This window comes from Myiozetetes cayanensis, unplaced genomic scaffold, assembly GCF_022539395.1.
Source record: "Myiozetetes cayanensis isolate MyiCay16 unplaced genomic scaffold, myiCay2020 scf17, whole genome shotgun sequence".
Classification (NCBI taxonomy): domain Eukaryota; kingdom Metazoa; phylum Chordata; class Aves; order Passeriformes; family Tyrannidae; genus Myiozetetes; species Myiozetetes cayanensis.
The window spans coordinates 6,622,830-6,639,113 of NW_026087378.1; the positions used below are offsets into that span (position 1 = coordinate 6,622,830).

General features: G+C 42.3%; 1 long non-coding RNA gene across 2 annotated transcripts in view; it reads right to left on the reverse strand.

Moving 5' to 3' along the window:
• The window catches only part of LOC126638554 (uncharacterized), a 1,011,613-nt gene that overhangs the window by 688,788 nt on the left and 306,541 nt on the right, over positions 1–16,284 (reverse strand). The window lies entirely within an intron of this gene.

Here is a 16,284-nt window from a genome sequence, read left to right on the forward strand (position 1 = left end):
CAACTCTTTTAGGGGGGTAAGAGGGGGAGAAAAAGAAAAGAAGCTGTTTGTTAGCAAAATGAAATCCAGACAAATATTTATAACTACTTTCAAGTGGCTTGTTCTGACATGAGTCGACTATCCTTAATACCTTCCCTTTAGCACCATTAAGCATCTCACTGGCACTCAGAACAAATTTATGAATGTCTTATAAAAGTCAACAAGCCGCAGGAAAAAAATAAATAAAAAAGAGCCTTATGCAAACAGTGCTTCATAGCAAGAACTCAAACAAAGAAGGTCATATTCATCATTTGCTCACGGAGAGGGAAAGCCAAGAAGACTGATGAATGATGACACAAGACCTGGCTGACTTTAAATCCCCACCTAACAGGAGTTGCTGTAGGTGCTGCCAGGGTGGCCACACTCTTTGCAGGCTGCTCCTGCCACATCTCACACGTTCCAGTCATTGCTGTTCTCCATCAGAGCACTGGCTTTTGTGCACCTGCAGACAGGGGTGAACTGCAGTCTGACTGAGTCTGACCTGCGGAGTCACTTGAGGAGCTAAATTCCTGTCCAGTGGAGTGTGCTGGTCACTGGCTTTAATAAAATTAGGTGGAGGTAACTTATATTGTTGGAGCCTGTCCATCAAATAGAGGGATAAGTATCAGAATAGGGGAATTGACTGTAAATCAGGTGATCAAATGTGACTCTACTTGAGATGGGAGGTGAGTGTGACCTAAAGTAGTATTCCCACTGGGTTAGGCTGTAGTGTTAACTTTCTCAGCAGCTTTTCAAGAGTTTATATAAAAGGTTTTGGTAGCTGTAGGTGTTGGTTCCCTATTCTGTTTTGTGGTATACAAAATGGCAATTCATTAGGAGCTTGATGCAGTCAATGTGTCTTTTTATCAATTCTAGAAAGCTCCAAAGCCAGAAAGATAATTTCCCCATGAAAATTCCAATCTTTCAGTGACATGGTGAAAGAGGGAGGATATCTGCATGGTGGCTCTCTAGAGGTTAAATCTGGGCTGATCAGGGGCTGTAGTAGGAAGCAGGATCTCATCCAAGGCAATAAGATTCAGTTAGGAGCATTAGTGGGAGACAAGTCATCCACTCTACTGGGGCTCAGGAATGGAGCATGGGGGTGAGTCTGGCCTTAGGGAAATGTTAAGACCAGTGGAGAGATGGGGGGGAAAAAAAGTTTAGTCTGCACAGTGGATTAATAATCCTGGGTCAAACCTGGGACTAGAGGGGTTTTTTGGTAGGTAGTTGGGTTTTTGGCTAAACAGTCATTCTAATGAGAGAACCTTTCTTGTGGCACCTGTGTTGTTTCTGATGAATCACTGAATTGTTCTTCCAGCTCTCAAACCTGCACTCTGTTTTCCTTTTCCTTAGCTTCTGGAAATCTGATCAGGTTTAAAACAGAAGGGTTTTGTATTCTTTTACTTCCCACAGTAAGGAAGCACGTGTGTGTAACCCAGGCCATGCCACTGACAGATTACCAGCCAGCACAGTGCTGCATTTCACTGAAATGAGAGTCATTCTCCCCATGTAGCTGCAGAAGCAAGTGTCCCTCAAGGTGATCACTGCTACAGAAGAGAACTTATTTCTTTAGCCTCCATAGCTGTGAAATACTTTGAAACTAAGTAATTGTTGCTGTTTGTGAAATCACAAATTACTATTTGTGACATTCCTGTGTTTGAAGTTACCTGGCAAAAGGGTTGCTGCCATCGCACATCTATTTGCTCTTGTCTGGAGACTGTGCAGCTGATGCCAACCAGAGAAGCCAGTTCTAGGGTCTTTCCTGCCAGGACCTTGGTGTTTGAGCTCAGGGATGATGGAGCTGCAGCAGTTGGAGCTCTGGCTGCTCTGTTGTGGCTGTGCCATGGTGAACCCCATGGTGAATATGCAGAGCATGTCAGCTTGTTTCGCTGCTCCAGGACAATATACACTAAATTACTCTTGCTATTGCTCTCCCTGTCACTGTTGTCATGCAAGGGATGCTGAGAAGGACTGTTACTAAATATAAGTTAGAAAGTCACTGTTCCTTGTTAGGTTTTAATGCTGCCTTCAATGCAGGCCACTTAAACCTCGGTGGGTGTGGGGGACAATCTGTGTGTATTCTGACTCATGGAGTGTAATAACCCAATGGAAAGGAAGCTATTAGAGGACACTTGTCATTTTTACCTGTGAACTCCTTTTCAAGCAAATCTAGAAGAACTAGGCCCTTGAGAGAGGCTGCAAAGATCATGTGAGGGGGCGTGGAGCCCTCAAACTTTTCATAATTCAAATAGAAAAGAAATAAGAGAACAAGAACATCAAGTGAGGGATGATGAAAGAGCCTAATGCTTTTGAAGTGTTATTTCTAGGGTTAAAGTCAGCCTGCTGCAGAGTTAGACTTTCTCCTTCTCTGAAACCATGTAAAAGTTAAACAATTTGCTGCTGTAAATTGTTATCCAGAATCCCAGTGCTTTTGGCTGCCCGTGGTTTATCTCTCATGCAGATCCTTTCTTTCAATATTTAATGTAATTTTCTGCTTTATGGCATGACATAAATTGATAACAAAACCCTCAATACTTTCTTTAACCACTTATTTTCTTTCAAGCATTTTGTCTTGCTGAATTATTGAGTCAGCTGTAATGACCTTGATGTAACACGTACTTTTGAACTCATGTGAGGATCAAAGACAAAAGAATGTGAAACAGAGGCTGGAATCTGGAAGTGATTTGTGTGAGGTTGGCATTAGTTTTCCATCTTTTTTCATTCATTTTCATGAAATTTGCTCAGTTCAAAAGTGAAGAAAAGTGACATTCAGACAGCAGCACAATGGTTGCGGCACTGGCATTTATAATAATTAATCTGCTTTGTTTCTTGTGATCATCATCAATATAAATCATACACAAATGACATGGAATAACCCCTCCATTATTTTCTGATGGCTTTTTTGCTTGGATTCTCTGAGTGGTCTGAAAAACTAGTCAGGAAAAGTAGGTAGCACTTAACTGCAGGTTGAGGTATTTGACAGAGAAGATGTAACTTGCTTGTAGAAATCATCCTTGATTTCTTTAAGAGGTGAAGAAAGTGGGAGTTCAACATCACTAGGCTATATGTGTGACTTTTTTTTTTACTATGATTGAGACAAATGGATCAGCTGTTTATCATTTCTAGAGGAAGAAACCAAAACTGTATTTAATAGTCAAGTTTGAATTTTACTGCACTGCTCTGAAGAAATGAAGGATTTGTGCTGGCAACAGCAGTTTTGCTTCACAGTTTTTCTTACTGCTGGCACTGGAATTGAGAGGAGGTTTTGTAATCTATTAAAACTGACATTTAGCTTTGCTTAAGGTGACTTAAAATTCTAAAAACAAATGCTCTGGAAATTTTATATGCTGCTGAGTGAACTGCTGAGAAATAGAAATCCTTTTCAGAAGTGGCCTCTGATTTTGTAGACCTCCCCTCTTAAATGCTTGATCTCGCGTCCTTGAGCTGAGCTTGAGAGCATCTGCAGCTTTCCTTGGCTTTAGCTGTGAAAGAAAGGTGGCTAGCTGTGAAAACCAGGCCTGCTTTGCTTTGTCCCTTAGGTTGGACATTCAGGACAAGAAGACACATTTAAGAACCCTATCTGACATACTTGCTCGTGTTATGAGGGCAGTCAGAACTGAAACAAGTGCAATAACCCAGTTTCCCAGGTCTCCTATATTTTATCTTGTAATCTGCTCTTCCCTGTTGGTAGGTGAGAGAACAAAAGGCTCTCTGGGGTCAAGGACAAGGGTGGTTTTCTCTTTGCAAAGTTCCCTATAGTCCTTCTTGATGTTGAAATTAATAAAATCCCCACTGTAGCTGTCACATCTCCTTTATAGGTTTCCAGCAAGTAACTGCCTAAATGTTAAATACCTACGAAGTTAAATTTCCAGGCTTTTAGTGGCATTAAACAGTAGATAGGTTTTATGGAAACCTGATTCTCCAGCAGCTGTAAGTTCCTAAGAGTAACAAACGAACAAAAATTTGCTTTTTTTCCAGCCACACAATCTTTAAAATATGAACAGGGTTTTTAAAATTTTATTTGTACTGGTAGTCATTTTTCCAGCTGTTGAGCTGATCAACGCCTTCATTTTGCTTCACTCCCAGCCCATCAGACATTTTTACATTTTTATTTTAGCTTTTTAACAAGAAGGAAGCTGAGTTGACTTCTTGGTCTTATTCCTAAAAATATATTTCTGAGTGCAATTAAAGGAGTTTGTCACCAGTTCCTGGATTGCACAGAAGTCCCCTCTGATATTGTGGAGCAACATTTTGCAGGCATAAATATGGGAAAGAGACTGCTGCCTTGTGACACAGCCCTGAAATACTTCATATTTATTTGTACATGCCAGCCCAGCTCTGACATCAGTGGCACCAGTGTAGATCTGAGTCTTGGGACACTGCAGTCCTGCTCTGTGGTGTAATGCTGGGACAGAAAAGGCTCCCAGTAACTTTCCACTTGCCTCGTGGAGACCCTCTGCTCACAAAGCCCCCTATTCCTCAAAGAAGTGGTTGTGGTTTTTTTGTTTGTTTTGTTTTGCTTTTTTTTTTTTTTTAAATTTTGTTTCTTTTGCTTTTGTCAGGAAAGGTGATGTGTCAGGTGCTCAGAGTAGGGGAAAAGGACGCCCAGGACCCTCCAGCTCGTGTTAGACCCACTGCAATGGGCCTTGACTCTGCACCCTTGTTGAGGAACACATGGTCAGACAGGGAGGTTTCCTTAATGTCTCCTGGTGGAGAAAGGTGCCTGAGGGTGGTGTGTGAGGAAAAAGCTGGAGACTGGCCAGGATCCTGAGAGCTTGTGGTGCCAGGGGGAATTGAGCATTGCCCATGCTCCAAGAGCACCAAATCCTTTCATACTTTGTTTGCAGTGATGTGCCATTTGGAATGGCCACTGAGACCTTGGCACTGGTGGTGTTGCCAGAGGGATTAGATGGGAGGTGGAGAAGTGAGGAAAGACTCGAGGTGGTGGTTGAGTACAGTCATTGTCTCGTGTTTTCCAGTGCTTGGCTGCAGCACTGACAGTCCTGTCATCTGCTTATGAACATTTTACAGATCTATCATGGTTTGCTGTATAAAAACACTTAGCAAAGAGCATCAGTTCAGTCAGTCCTAAGAACTCAGCATCAGCAACAACTGAAGAGGTCACAAGGGGCAGGTGAGGAAACCAATGTCTGTACTTTTGCTAGTAATTTTGGTCCTTTCTAGTTTATAAAAGGAGGTGTATGGGGAAGTTGCACAATCTGGGACTTGAACAGAAAATGAAGAGGATTCACAGAAACAGATAATTCTCATGAGGGAAAAACAAACTCCCAAGGAAGTGAGTGGCTCGGTATTTTGAGCACACAGGTTACCAGGAAATGAGAAATCTAACAGACCTGGCTGTGTATGACCCTTCTCTGCTGGGCAGCTCAAGGTTTAGAACATCTGTCAGTCATGGCCAGTGGGGTTTTGTGGAGTGGAACAATGTGCCTTTATCCCTTCACAAGGAAGTAGTTGAGTGTAGGTGGGGTTTGGAGGGTTGTGCTGATTATGCCTGTCTCTATCTCAACATTTTTGCTAATAAAGTATCTTTTATTTTGTGTGAGGGGATGAAGCAACACACCGAGTCAATCACAGCCAAGTGACATAAGTCCCAGTGCCACCCAGTCCTGCTTGGTGCATTTTAGCTTTCAGTTATTGCAGAGCAGGTTTAAAAATAAGTTGACATTCACTGATCTGTATCTGGGTTATCTTTCTCCTTCCATCTCCTTTAAGTTGGCAGTGGGTCCTCGGGCAGCACTCCCACATTTCTTGGAGGAGGCTATTCTTCACACCCACTGATGTTTAATGCTCTGGGACCACAGTTCTGCACATTCTCACTGTCCTCTAAAGACTGATGTGGGACAAGATCCTGTTCTCCTTTGTTTAGTTGTTCTAAAGACTGGGCCGTTTGCTTGGACTGTTGCCCAAGTATTTTTACAAGTCCAGACTTTCACTTTGCCCTTGAGAACTGCTAGGGTTTTTTTTTCTCAGGATTTTGGTTATGAATGTCTCTCCCTAGCCTGGCTTTTGAGGGAGAGAGAAATGCGCAAGAAAAGCTAAAGGATCCTGATGCATATCGTAATTTGTTATTATTTGGAAATGAAAAAATCAGGTCCTCACCTTGGCCTGATATCCGAGGTATGTTTCACCAAGGGACAGATCAACTGACAATCAAAATTCTTGTCCAATAAAGAGGGAACATCAGTCACTGTTTCATTCATGATTATTCCTACCCCCCATCTCAGAATAACTGTATTGGCATGAAATCTAATCTGCCCATCAAAGCCATTAGACCCAGGCAGGAGCTGCTTTAGGTTTTTGGGCCCCAGGAGCTCTTTCCAGGAGCCATGCCATATCCCAGGGACTGCTGTTGTGGATGCAACAGCCATGGAAATGACACAGGGTAAAACAGAGACAGTTTGGAAAAAGCTGCTAAATGTTGGGTTTTCCACATCCATCGACTTCCAAATGCTCTTTCAGGAGGGGGATGTATTACTATTTTATTTCTAAAAGATTTTTGTTCTCTTTCCCTTTTCACTTAAATGGCACAATTAAAATGAGTTGTGTTACGTGTTTGGAAAGAGAATTTGCTCTATCCAGTGTCCTCTTAAGGAGTGACGTAACCAGATACAATACATAACATAACCAGACAACTCTACAGTTGTCTGTAGAATTGCACTGTACAAAGGGCAAATACAGTTTTAAAAACTGGCAGTATTTATATAAGGAGAAATCCATAACACGGCAAGAATACAATGACATTTCCCTTGATTATACCTTCCCAGCCTGCAGCTGAGAAACTCTTTGAACCAGAGATTTGTTCTTTTCCCCTCTCTGAGATCAGTGGCAGCTGTGGGCTCGCAGTAATCTCTGAAGCCCAGACTACTATATTTAAGTGTCTAAATATAGACATAGAGGCCTATGAGCCCATGGGTACCATCGAAGTGGGCTGCAAATTTCCCATTTGCCTTTTTGGGGATTGGTTCAGGCCCTATTTCAGGTAACCAGCTTGAAGGGAAAAAAAAAAAATTGGATTAAGTGGCTTGTGCAAGATGGTTCAACAAATGGGACAAATGGCTGGCAAGGCTCAGGAGCTCTGGATGCCATTCCTGTGCTCTGACTGCCAAATTAAATTCATTCTTGTATTGAAAGAGCTCATGCTGGTGAGCATGCAGTGGAGGTGCAAAGGCATCTTAATTGCATCTCCTCAGAGAACAGTGCTGCAGGGGTATTTCTTGCTGTTCTTTACAGCAATGTCTGGAGAGCAGGAGCTCACAGGAGGCTGTAGCATGACTTCTGCCTGGTTAGCAAGGTGACTGAGACAAAACCTCATCTGTTAGTCCAGAAAGGATTCAAGATTTTCCGTCCTTCTGTTCATCCTGAAGCCTACATGTGTATCTAGTTATATAATTTAGTATCTCTGTTGCAAATAAAGACATTTACAGAGGGGGAGAAGGCAGAGAATCATCAGAATTGGCTGTAAGGGTAAGTAGGTATAATTTGGGGATTTATTCTGTACAGGCTACAGCTCCTAAACTGGTGGCAGAGAGATGAGCCAGCCTAGCAGTGAGCTGTGCCTCAAGTATGTGCCAAGGCCAGATCCCTTTTCCTTTGAAGGGAGGGAGAGTTAAACCATTGACTTCACTGCAGTTGGGTTAAGCCTGTAAATAGTTCATAACACTTGCATATAATTAGTTACTCTCATGGCCAGATCTAAGCATACTTGATCTCTGGAGGAATTTGACTTTGCATACAGGCAGACATTCCTCATTTCTCATTAGTCAGGTAAACACATGTGCAGAGATGTTGGGTTTGTTGTCTTAACATAGTTCCTTCTTCCTGAGAGGGTGATGAATGCTCTTGCAGAAACTGCATGAAGTACAATGTTTCTGAAAAGAAATCTGTAGTTTGTCTCCCAGTGAACTATGGCTGTGACAGCTGAGCAGGGAAGGCTCAGGCCATGCATAGGTTGAAGTCTTTTATGATGTGGGGCCTTTGGCATCTGCTCTGCGTGTCACAGAAGATAAGGACAGCAAGTGGGTGGTTCAACAGCTGGGATGGGAATGGATGGGAATGGCAGTGACCTGTCATCTTATGGCTATAGCAAAGGGCGTGAGAGAGGCTTTGGAATACTGTCTGTAATTGTGTGTGATTTGCTTTTTACTATATTAAACTTATATAGAATTATAGAATTGTTTGGGTTGGAAGGGACCTTAAAAACCATTTTGTTTCAACTCCTTGCCATGGGCAGGGACACCTTCCACTAGACCAGGCTGCTCCAAGCCCTGTCCAACCTGATCTTGAATATTCCCAGGGATGGGGCAGCCACAGCTTCTGGGCAACCTGTGCCAGGGCCTCACCACTCTAACAGGGAAGAATTTCTTCCTAATATTTATTATAATTTTCACCTCTTTCAGTGTGAAGACGTCCCCCTTGTTCTTTCACTACTGAAGTCAGATACTGGAAGGTGCTGTGAGGTCTCCACACAAGCACCTCTTCTCCAGACTGAATAGCCCCAACTTTCTCAGCCTGTCTTGTTTAACTCCATCTCTCTTGCTTTTCTTCATCGTCTATTCCCCAGCACAATTGTGTGCTTGTCCTTTCACAACCATACACAAAGAGACTTCCCTGTGGATTTATCATCAAGAAAAGCAATCAGCAGGTGCCCTTGGCACATCCCACACAAGTAAGTAAGCTGCAATGCTAGTTCTGGAGTAGCAGCCAAAAGCTGGGAACTGGGTACACACAAAAGGAGCTTGTCAAGGTCTAAGGTACTTGTGCACCCCCTTCCTCAGTAGTCACAGAAATGTTCATAAGAGTTGGTATTGAGTGGTGCAGCTGGTCCTGAAGTGGGAGATGGTATAATACACTGGACAGGACTGTGTCTTAGATGAGCAGATTGGGAGACCTGCTTAGTACTGCTGTTAATGCTCGCAGTTGAGTTTCCTTGCTCAGTAAGAGTTTGCCCGTTTTGATCTTCATTTCAACAGGGACAAGTTGCTGTGTCTTAATCATATGCAATGCACTAATGGTCCATGTTCCTCTTCTAACAGATGAATGAGTTGCATCTTGTCTGATATCTCTGGGCAAATTCCATGCAGAAGGCATTGGGCAGCCACACCCAGGGCCAGAATTTTCTCAAAAACACTAGGGCTTGGTTTTTCCCCGGTGCTATATGTACAAATGCAAAGCACAAAGCAATCCATTTTAATCTGCACCTTCCAAGAACATGGGTTTGCACCTGGATGTGTGGGTATGAAATGAATCTAAAATTAGACTTACCTAACCTTGCAATTAAGCTCGATATCGAAGCATCCGTGGGAATGATCCCCAGGCCTGAAGTTATTGCCTGCTGTGAGCTGGGCTATTTCCCTGTCTGAGGGTAGTGCTGTATTGTTCTCTTTAGGGCTGTGTGAGTCACATCTTAGATGAGTTGTTTTATCACTGTAATTAGTCTACACATTGAAGGGGGTGGGGAAGAAAAGAAGTGCATACAAAAGGACAAAGGCAAAATATATTAGGAGCCCCTATAAACTTGTGAAGTTCTCCATATGATTTTTTAGCTGAGAAATAAAACATTTCTAACTTTTTTCATCTAGGCTGCAATAGAAATGTCTCTCCCACATTTCAGTGGTGTAATATACATAATGAAGAAAACTTCACAGATGGACTGGCTGATTCAATGGACATTCTTTAATATTGACAATTACTGAGCTTTTGCTTCCTATATTGCATAACTTACAAGAGCTCTGTAATTCAGGGAGGTGAGATTTTGTTCCAGAATAGTCAGTGGCACACAACAGCTAGAGGAAAAGAAGGTAGACATTAAAAAGAAAGGCTCAGAACCAAACCCAATTTTAGAATGTGTGTGCCCTTTTAAAAACAAATAAGCAAATAAACCCCACTCTGATTTCATACTTTACTTTTTGACCAATGTCATTAAGTTAATGGGGTTTTTTCTCCCCACGGTTTATGCAATGATACAGCTCTTCTGACTGTCTTGGAACTTGTTTGTGCCCTTGGCTTCTGAATTTTTTAAAACTTGTTTTAGGTTTTATTACAAATGCTTTTTTTAAACTAAAGGCCTTTTAGGAATGCAGGAAAATATTTGTTTTGAAGTCCAGCTTTTACCTTCATTGCTTTCCTTGGCCAAGGGCTCACCACTTATTCAAATTCACAAAGTTCTAGGACTTCAGGTTTTATTTCCGTAACCCTATTTGGTAGGTTAAAGATCAAATCCTTTCTGGATCCTCTGTGTCTTTCTCCAAAGATGGTTGGTCGTGACATGGCTTTAAACTCTGGTTTAATCTACTCTCCCAGTTATTGCTGGATCAGAGAGGTAAAGTCAGAGAGGTTGAATTTAGTATGACTGTGTGTCCAGGACTTGGAAAAGCTTTGTGGAAAACAAAAGTCTAGTTTGTATGAAAGAGGACATTTTCTTTTGCCGTGTTATTGAGATGTGTCATCCCAGCCAAGAACCTGGAAGACATTAAAGTAGATGTGATTGTCACAAACATTGAGGGTTTTATTTTTTTTTATGAGCCAGGCTACACTTTTAGAGAGTATGAGGTGGAACTGCAACCCACAAGTGGGTATGAAGGTGACATTTTGGTTATCCAGGAACAACAGTAATATGCAAGACTTCTCAGTTCTACGTGTGTGGGGAGAATATAAAATTTTATGTAGTGATGGTTTCCAATGTAACGAAAGATATCTCACTCTTGGAGCGAAACTCAGACACTCACCCGTCCAAAGCGTTTGCCTCAGGCCTCCCCAAACTCACACTCTCCTTTCTGTGCCTCATAGTTGCCTGATTCCTGGGTCTACAGCATTTATTCTGTCTCCCAGGGTATGTCTGCTGAAGGTGTGTTGCTCCACCTCATGTGTGTGTGCAGCAGAGGAGTGATGGCACTGGCAGATGCTGAGTTGCCAAATACACTTTGCGGAGTTTTGGGCAACCATAACGAGCCTGAGCTGAAATTCTCCCTTCTGTCACCCTTACTCCTGTGCTAACGAGATTGCTGACACAACCTTGAGGATGTCTAAAAGAGCAATGCTTGTACTTTGAGTTGCACTGTAAATGCACCTTCAGAAGTTCCTGCAGCTCAGGAACAAGCCATCCTGCTTTGAGCACTAAGCAGGTATGGGGAATATGTAATCCCTTCCCAAAACATTGTATGTGTCCTCACAGAGAGGTGTTTTTTGTTGATTCAGATCAGTTTTATGCTGAAAACTTTCATAGGGGTTCCCCTTCCATCTTTCCTTAGACTTTCAGTAGGTGTTGCACCAGATTGTATCTCCCCTCCTGCCCGCCTGCCTGGGACCATGACCTCTGAATGCCTTACTCTCTATTTTAGGCATATTATCCTGATATTTTTTGGCACAGAGCCTGCAGCCTCTGCTTTGCAGGATGAACCAAACAGCAGGCTGCCTGAATCAGCTTGCTCAGGGACTCGTGGGCAGCTGGGGGTTGAGCTACGAACCGTGTCCATGTATTTTGAATCCCAGTGAAGTGCTCTGCCTGCTGTTGTTTCCTTCTCTCTTCTGGAGGATCTTCCAGAACAACAATGTTCTGCTGAAGCTGTAGTTGAGAAACTTGAATTTGAAACCTGGATAAGAGAAGTGAGATGGATCCATTTATTTTTTTTTCATATTAAGGTGGGTCACTTATGAAACTCATGTCTGTCCTCAGCTTCCAGAGTTGTACCTCCCCACTGTCTCCACAAACCATCTGCTCAATTCTGAAGACTAGTTGACATATACTGGACCTGTGCAGCTCATAGGGATTTGTAAAGCTGAAGCCAAACTGTGGTCTCTAAGGGCCACTAATACCTTCTTGAATTTGGAAAATATGTCATCAATCTCAAATGTAAACACATGCTTCAGGCAGAGTTCATGCTTTGATCAATTCAAGATGTCCTTGGGGAAGGGAAGAGAGTGGATCCCATCCATTCCTGGTCCCATCTCAGATGATCTGTGGCAGGAGGGAAGTGAGCTCCTGATTTATTATTATTGACTGCGTGTAACATGATGCAACTGCTACACAATAGCAAATGTGGTTGCATTTGTTGACTGAATGATTCCTAGTTGAGTATCCATTCAGTTTTGTCCTCTTCAGCTCATTCATCACACAGACCATAATTTCCTCCAGCATATTTTAATTCCAGGCTAGCAACTGATTTGTTAAGAGGTGTTAATCTTTGGGATTTTAATGACCTTTCTGGGCCCAGTAATATGTAATAAAAACTCAATATCCAGATTATATCAGTTTACTGGAATTTGTCAGAGAATACACATAATGTTATTTTCTCCCTGACTGGATGAGTTTGTAGCATTTCCAAAGTTAACAAGGATCTTCCACCCAAGGGTTGAGACTCCACAATGTCTGAAGGCAACTTGTTCCTTTGTTCAAACCACCCTGGGGGTAAAGCAACTTTTTCTTGTGTATAAGCAAAGCTTCCTGTGTTTCAGTTTGCCCATTGCTCCATGTTCATTCACTGGATAACACGGAAGCTTCTGACTTTGTCTTCTTTTCTCTCCCCATCAGGTATTTATCCACTAAGCTCTGTATTCCTGCAGTTTTGCTATTTCCTAAGCTCCTCACCATTCATTTAAAAATAGGACTTTAGCTTTCTCAGCCAGAGGGCCATTTAACAGTTTTGCTCTAAAGGCACAGGAAGCAGGAGGAATGTGGCATTTGGATTAGAAATGATATCCAGCCCTGTGCTCTCCCCTGCAGAACACTCTGACAGCTCTCCTCTGCCTGGAGATATGCACACCTATGGCACCCCATTGTTACCACACCAGAATATTAAGCAAATAGCTTTTGTTCTACTTGAACACATGTGCCAAATCCTCAGCATGAGGGAATGTCACCTGGTGCATTTGCTTTTGTAGCTCGTGCTGAGACAATAGTCTCACCCCTCCTTTTTGTCTTCCCCATGTTTTCTGCCCCATTATAACTGAGTGAGGGACAGAGCAAATGTTGGCTTCCCTGGCTGGTTAGTGCAGTGGCAACTCTTTAAAAAAAAAAAAGTTAAAAAAATATTACTCCTAATTAAGGAGTTGTCCTCATGATTTGTGGTTTTGTATACTGGAAAGCAGGCCAAGGCTGTCTGATTTCATTTCTGTAAAAGAATGTAACTCCAGTTCCTTGCCAGTTTATACCATTCCCCATGCCGGGCAGTAGATAATTTCTCATGGTCCCAAAGCTTTCAACAATACTCTATTATGTTTCATGACTCATAAATGGGCTGGTGCCCATAGAAAGCCATGTGTCTCGGTGCAGGCAGTACAGCTCCCCGCAGTATGTTTGAACTGATTTCATAGCCTCCAGACCTAGCATGGTTTATTATTTTTATGACTTGCTCACTGTTCTCATTGTTGCTAAGACCATATTGCATCAGTAGCAGGGATAAAATTCAAGGCCCTGATGCGTTTTTATGCAAAATGAAAAGCACAGTAAGCGGAGCTTCAAATGGATGCAGAAGAAAACAAGACCAAACAACAGGCTGAACTAAAGTTGAGATCTAACAGCTCCTTGAGATAAGCAGCTCATATAAACTGCAGACAGCTGATAGATAAGATGATATTATCTGGACTGACAGAGCTGTGGTGATTATTCTTGGCTTACCTGTGCACTCAGGGCTCTGCTGATGAATGTTGCCCACCTTCTCTCTATTAAATCAGAATAAACTCGAGGATTAGAAAGATATGATAAATAGTGTTGAGTCTGCTCCTGCAACAGAGCTGAATCAAAGCAGCCAACTGTGACTTGCATAATTACTTGCTGCTTTCAGCCTGCTGAGTGCTGTGCAAGCACATGTGAAACTGCTGTCCAGACCCCTGCACCTGAGTGAAGGTTGGGAGATGGTGGTGCTGTGTTTATGGCCTGATCCTGCTTTTATTAGTGTTCATGGAAAAACTGCTGGTTGGCTTCTGTTCTCAGGATTTTTTTAATCCTATTGTGATTTCCTGGGGTTTTGGTTCAACTGGCTTGATCTCAGCAGCCTTGTGATATGGGGAGGGCTGTTCCAGAGGGGCTGGTGTGGAGTGGGAGCCAAAGGGGGATCAGTTTAGGAGGGTTGAATGGAGTGGTTTTGTCTGCTGTTGTAAAGCTGTTTTGTAATACTCAGATAACTTATTGAAACTGCTGCCAGGTACTGTTGCAAGCCTATGACTGTGGAAATAGCTGCTTGAGTAATAAGAACAATAGAATTTGAAAAAATGATTTATATTATTATATTTTAAAAAAAATTTAGCTTGGGTAATAAAAGCAAACAAGCTATTATTGCTTTATTTATTGACTTAGATTTGCTTTCAGATTCTTATATTCCAGGTTAAGACAATGTTTAGGTTGTAATAATACAGGCTGAAGACTTATTAATTTTTTAAAATAAAATAAACCCTTTTCTTCACATATGTGTTTTATTTCTAATGGAACCATTTATTCAGTCTTCTGATACTTGAATTTTAAAAATATTTCTCTCAGATTTAGCCTCCAAAGAGCATGCATATAGTATTTTAAAATGCACCTTCTTATTGTAGTTGCTCTGTGTTATATAATTTCCCATTTGCTATTTCGTTCTTTTTCTGATTTAGCCAGTTACAGAGACTTTAATGTACATATTTATTTGAGAGGGCTGAATATATTTTATCTAGTGAAAGAAAAGTATTTTCTATAAACAGATCTGGTCCTTCAGCAGAGCTTCATCTGTTTAGTAATTTTTTTTTTTTTGAAGGAGTTGCAGGAATATCATTGGAAATGGGCTTGAAATAATCACTGGGCATTTGTACAGAAAACAGGGATTCAAGTCAGGAAGCTTTAAGAAGTGAAGCATGTGTGGATCTGTTGTGATGCCTAATGATTCATTTAGAGTGCTGTGGTTAATGATTCTAATGACTATATGTGGTAATCCTGCTACCATCCTCACCTCCCCCTTCCTCACCCCTTTTCCCCCTGAAACAGGCAAGAAAATAAAAATCCAGCAGTAGACTTGGCTGGCAGCAGGTACATGTATTTACCACCCTGGGCAAGATGCAGAGTTGAGGTGGGACTCCAGGTTTCCCACAGCCTGGCCCATCCTTGTGGCTCCCATGGATTTCCCACAGGCTACAACAGGGAAAATTCCCTGCTGTGGACTGAGCTCAGTGACTGCAAAGGGAAGATGCAGTGCCCAGCTGTAATTAAAACTGCCCTCCTATTAGACCGTGTAGCTGGAGCCAAAGGACCTGGATTCGTTCTCTGATGCTGAGGGAGGCAGGAGCAGTAATTAATTAGCTAGATGAGCTTTTCCATTGCGCAGAGCCTGGTCCCATGACCCAAGACAGCGTTCGTTGTGAGGCAAAGGGAAGATTTATTTATTAAAGCTCAAGGCGAATGCACAGATAGATAGGTAGAAGTTTTGGAAACAACCTAAAATCCTTGTAGTGTGTAGCAGCCTGGGGAACTGTTTACCCAATTTTCATGAAGAATGCCCTCCTTCCATCCCACCTCTGACCAACTCCAGACTAGCCCCCTGCCTAGACATGCTCCTTGGGGATTTTTCTCTCAATTCAAATGCAAATGTTATGCTGATCGCTTGCTCCAGAGTTTGGCAGCCAACTTACTCCGGAGCAGTTACATGAATGTTTTTTTTTTCCCCAGCAGCAGAGGCAATTTAGTTTTGCCCCCACATTTGGCCACTTGCTCTTGGCACTGTCCCACGCAGTTCATTGCCTCTCAGTTGTGCTGAGGCAGCTCTTTGTGGAGACATGAAATCATCCTAAATTAAAAAAAAACACACCAACCTGACTGCTACTTGGAAGTTTCTCTGACCCAGTTTATCGCAGAGCCCCGCAACCAGTTGCATCAGCACATGAAAACAGGAGGTGAATCAAGGTGTAGGGAAGGGAACAGGAGACTTTGGTCAGGCAAGAAAGTTGGAACTTCTCAAACTTTTTTTTTTTTTTTCTGGAAAAGAGGCTGTATACCTTCAAGTTGTAGTTGTACAGTATTAGATCTGTGCATCCAGGAGTAGCAACTTGATGTAGGTCAGGGCTGGAAGAGCAATTGTCTTCCTGCAGAATCCATACCAGAGTAAGAAATGACTGGATGTGGCACTGAGAGCTCTGGTCTGGTTGACAAAGTGGTGATCAGTCACAGGCTGGACTTGATTTCGGAGGACTTTTCCAACCTAAATGATTCAGTGATTCTCTGTTTTGCCTATTTCAGCTTTATGCTGGTAGCTGGAGGATGGAGAATACTTGATCCAGCATGAAGTTAGA